This window comes from Priapulus caudatus, unplaced genomic scaffold, assembly GCF_000485595.1.
Source record: "Priapulus caudatus unplaced genomic scaffold, Priapulus_caudatus-5.0.1 Scaffold1353, whole genome shotgun sequence".
In the NCBI taxonomy this organism is placed as follows: domain Eukaryota; kingdom Metazoa; phylum Priapulida; class Priapulimorpha; order Priapulimorphida; family Priapulidae; genus Priapulus; species Priapulus caudatus.
In genome coordinates, this window is record NW_014578414.1 from 6,248 (window position 1) to 11,390 (window position 5,143).

At 43.9% G+C, this 5,143-nt stretch overlaps 1 long non-coding RNA gene across 4 annotated transcripts; it reads left to right on the forward strand.

Annotated features, from left to right (window-relative positions):
* Positions 1–203: 203 nt before the first annotated feature.
* LOC106816338 lies at positions 204–4,369 on the forward strand. Of its 4 annotated transcripts, none has more exons than XR_001394876.1 (4): positions 204–301; positions 721–785; positions 1,510–1,672; positions 3,582–4,369. It is a non-coding gene; the product is annotated as an uncharacterized LOC106816338 (long non-coding RNA). The 4 variants fall into 4 exon arrangements; XR_001394875.1 differs by having other exon boundaries at positions 209–452; XR_001394877.1 differs by lacking the exon at positions 204–301 and adding an exon at positions 507–620.
* Positions 4,370–5,143: the final 774 nt, after the last annotated feature.

Genomic DNA, 5,143 nt, shown 5'->3' on the forward strand with positions numbered 1-5,143 from the left:
TTCTTACGGAAATCAGACGCTTGTTGCAGTGCGTAGAAATGAGCCAGAGCGAGAGCGCCTTCTGTCGTGGATTTGCGGCGGCGGACGCGGGCGGCGCGCCGCACGCACGTGCCCCGCGATGCACCGTGGGGTGGGACAAGAATGGCAGCCAAATGGGCGCGCTGACTCGCCGCAGAGTCGCTGACCTAGAATGTGACCTATAAAAGACAGGCGTCTGCTACCTTAACCAACACAGGTGGCTGGTGACATATCAATTAAGCGTCACAACCAACAAACGCCGTAACAATCAAGCGGTGCGCATGTAAGGAGAGTGTCCGTCCGTCCGACATAAAGCGAGAGAGAGAGAGAGAGAGAGAGAGAGAGAGAGAGAGAGAGAAAGAGAGAGAGAGAGAGAGAGGAATATTGAGCGCGCACATCCGTGGTTGCCCTCGCCGACTACTACACATAGGACAGTATGTGGCCGTTACAGCACAGTACATTAACGCTGCAGTTACTATAGTTTACTCTCTGTCACGCGGTCACTTTCTAGCGCACCGCTGTAAGGAACGCCTGTTATCGTCTGTTTCTCGCCGGTCCCGGATTCATTGAGGAGTCTGCCTCAGAGCACCGTCGGCGTGTAGGTGATGGCAATAATGCGCATGCGCGCGATCGCGACCGAAAACGTTACCGGAAGCACTGCCCGTGCCTGTGAGGGTTAATGACGTGGGTGTTGTGTTCCAGGTTTCGTCGACTATAGCAGAGATGTGGAGAATTGCGGCCTTGCTGTGTCTGGTCGCGGCTACCAGGTACGTAACACGCGCTCCGATATCAGCTGTCAATCATCACGTTGCCACGCCCCCTCCCGTACATAATCCTCACATTCTAATACAGCAGCGATGACAGTCACGAGCACCGATATAGACCAGATTCATAGTTTAATTAATTAATATTTAATTCATGTATTTCTTAAAATTTCACGTTTGATTGCAGGCTTCACTTGAGAGATTTCTCACAATAAAGTCGGTTTTTTCCGTCTGGTAATTTTGCTCGTGCAGAAAATGGGCACTTATCACAGGCGTTCATGCATACCATGGCTCTCCTTGTGTGTTATATGTTGTTGCCTATAAACTTTACGGTCTAAAGTAGTTTGCCCGCTTGCGGCCGACGTTTTACGCTGGAATAAAAAAGGGCCATATAATAGAAGCCATACCACCTATAATTGAAATAAAAGCACGTGAAACGCAGGACTTTTGTATGGCCTATATTAATTCAACGTCTATAAGAAACAATGTGTAATAATGTGACCTGACTTAGCCTACTCGAATTGCTATGGTTCGGTGTGTGTGTATGTGTGTGTGTGTGTGTGTGTGTGTGTGTGTGTGTGTGTGTGCGTGCGTGCGTGCGTGCGTGCGTGCGTGTGCGGTGCATGTGCATGTGAGTGAGTGTTAGTGTGCGTGCGCGCGTATGTGTGCGTATGTTGGCATGCTATGTAGTAACGACTCTGTGCGGGGGCGCACGTTGTGTCCGCAGTGTTTGGAGCTATTCGCTGGACTATGACTGTTTACCCTGCTACAATGGTTTGTTCCTCACTCCCACCGGACAGACGCCCATCGAGTACCCGTGCCCGAACCCCCAGTACTGCCCCTACGGTATAGTGATGGACTCATGTCACTGCTGCTACCAGTGCGCCAAGGTACGCCGTCATGGTCTACAACTGCATCATAGTGCAGCAGCTAACTGCGTGTTATTGTAAATTATTGCATGCTATTAGGTATATTTGGGTTCCCTTGTGTATAATCGTAAAATTGATTCATTGTCTTGCTATATGATTGCTATTAATTGGGTAAAAATGCTTATTATTCTACTATGTTGCTTATAATGCCGCTGATATTGTCGTATGTTATATATATATATATATATATGTAATGCAGCTATGATCGTATAGGTACCAGGTTCTGCCTTTGGCACGGGCACTAGGCCCTTAGGTAAACACAATTAGTAGACAGACGTGGTAGAAAAAAAGTAAAGCAAAATGTAAGCATGAGATAAACGTGTAACACGTCGAACGTAGGATTAAACAAAAGAAAAGAAAATCAATACATAAACTCATTAAATAAGTTCATTCGGTTGGTAGAATAATATAAATAACAAAGTTAATTTTTACTCAACCGTGCAAGTTTGAAACAAACCGCTTACGTTTCGCCTCCTGCCAGGAGGCTTTCTCAAAGCAAACTGAAGTTAATCAGAGTGAAAAAAAATACAGGTTTTGAGACTCTAAAACGGCTTTTGGTACACCCTAAGGACAAAACAGATATGCACAACATTACGGACTGTGTCTACAATATACAGTGTGCAATGTGTAAAAAAAGTTACATTGGAGAAACCGGCCGAAAATTTAAAACCCGTCTAAAAGAACACAAAAAGGACGTAGACACCGTAGCACCCAAATCGTTCACAAGGGCCCAACGAAAACAGTCGGCTACCGAAATCACCAAATCCGCGATCACTGACCATGTAGCGAAGGACAATCACACCATCGATTGGGAGAATTCGAAGATCATCGATCGCGAGCCAATCAAAATCAGGCGTTGGATTAAAGAGGCCATCTGGATCCGCAAGACCCCAAACATCAACCGGGACGAGGGGGGGATACAATTAAGCTTAGTCACGTGTGGACTAAGCTATTGACCACCACACCATCTGGTGGTCAAAACTGATTAACTTCAGTTTGCTTTGAGAAAGCCTCCTGGCAGGAGGCGAAACGTCAGCGGTACGTTTCAAACTTGCACGGTTGAGTAAAAATTAACTTTGTTATTTAGAATACATAAACTGTAATGCGTTTAAAAGTACGCACAACTGAAATCATTACATAAAATTTTAACATGTATTGTGAGCTCAAATTGGAAATCAAAAAAATATGCCGTTACTGACAAATGTGCAACTCTATGTCTTAAAATACCAAATCAGTTAGAGTCTGCGCACGATCTTACAAAATAATGTGATCTGGAATATGCAATCTATGGGGGGTTAGTGGTTGGGTTGCCTAGTGCTATATAAGTGGGTAGCGAAATGTCTTTATCGGCGAGATTACCCAATTATCGTTCACGATAAAAGATTTATGGTTTGGCTGAGACAAGAGATGAAGTCTGCGTTTGACAATGTTCTTGCACTTATCGGTCGTGCTTTTGAAATAACGCTACTGCAAAATCAATTAAATCCCACTATACCTGCGTATTTTATCTATTACTGCTGCTGTAGTAGACCCCCTACTGTTCCTATGCTGCGCATGCGACTGATTAGACATAGGGCGTTATTGTTTGTGTGTAGCAGTGTATGGTGGGTTTATGAAAAGAAGGGTAATTAGTAGTTGCTCTAGCTGGTGTTTTCAGCTCCCTGCAAGACTTCAGCAACCTGTTAGGTCCTTCATTACATAAAATATATATATATATATATATATATATATATATATATAATTATTCATTTACTGAATGATGGATATTTATATACCGAATCAAATTGTCATGCAGACGTCACCACGTTCGTCAGCGTCATGTACCGTTCCTCGTTGCTAGGACTACATTAACCTGCTCTCTGGTTTTTAGGGCCCGTACGAGAAATGTGGCGGTCCGCGCAATATCTACGGCAGGTGCGCGCGATCGTTGAAATGTTACAAACGCATCGACGACCCGCTCGCTGTGGGGATGTGCGTGCACCGCAGACGTAAGTCACGTAACGCCTACAGACGCAGACGCTACTACCGCTAGACACATCCGCCGGAAGAGACGTCATCGGGACGCGTTTTTCCACTAGACACATCCCGCGGCGTCATGGCGAAGCGGCTTTCCACTAGACACATCCCGCGGCGTCATGGCGACGCGGCATTCCACTAGACATATCCCGCGGCGTCATGGCGACGCGGCTTTCCACTAGACACATCCCGCGGCGTCATGGCGACGCGGCATTCCACTAGACACATCCCGCGGCGTCATGACGACTCGTTTTTCCACTAGCGTCCCATTCTTACTAGGAAATCAGCGTAGAACTAGATTGTTGCTTTGCGAGTTGATGTTTGTTCATGGTCATTACTTCGATGGTAATTAGAGGTATTCTGTTGATTCGTTACGCCTGTGTCTCTCACGAACTGTTATCTATGTGTGTTATTATCTTTATCTTTATGTTCGACGCACCACGATTTGTCTAGATACATTCGCCATCATGATGTCACTAACGTGCGTCACGTGACCACAGTGCGTATCACGCGATATCCGCGTGTCAGTGTAAATATGTACACGAACATACTCTATCGACTATTACTCATTGTTACGTCACGGATTTCGTGTTTGATTTCTTTATTACTTCATAATAAACGCGTTGTTATTTGCTAAACCAATATCTCTGTCATTATTGTTTCCATAGTGCACACAACGCGCTCTGAGCGTTACATGGTAACGATACAGTGACGTATTCGGTGTTACATGTCGATGATACATCAGTAAACCCAGCACGACTGCTCTGAAATAGATATTGATCATCTTCGATAATCGGTCGCATGAGCAGTGATCGATGAACGACTGATAACCGCAATCCAGCCCAGATGAAGGAGTGGTGTTGTTATACTTTTATCGTACACACTAATATGAAAATTAAACGAAAGGGCAATAATTTAAAGCAAGAAAGTAGATTTTGTTTACAAAATACTTTGAAAGACTAGGAACCAACAGACGCGTGCATAGTCCCACATCAGCGACAACTTATCCCGAATGATAATGGAAATAATATAAAATAGTCTGTGTGTGTATTATTTCTTCGTACTTTCTCGTATTTATTCGTTCCTTCTTGCCTTCTCCTTTACTTTACTATTTAATTATGTATTTAATTAATTATTATTAATTTATTTACCCATTTATTTATATATATTAATTAATTAATTAATTAATTTATTTATTTATTGGCCTGGTTGGTATATGATTACGGGAGTTAAGATTGCGGCGACAGATTTATGTTTGTATATAATATATTCGATAGAGATAAGACGAACCGCGTGTTTAATTAATGCGTTCTAAACTCTCTCCTACTCTCTCTATTTCATTCTCTCTTTCGCGCGCGCGGGCTTTCTCTCTCTCTTTCTCTCTCTCTTTCTCTTTCTCTCGCTCTCTCTCTCTCT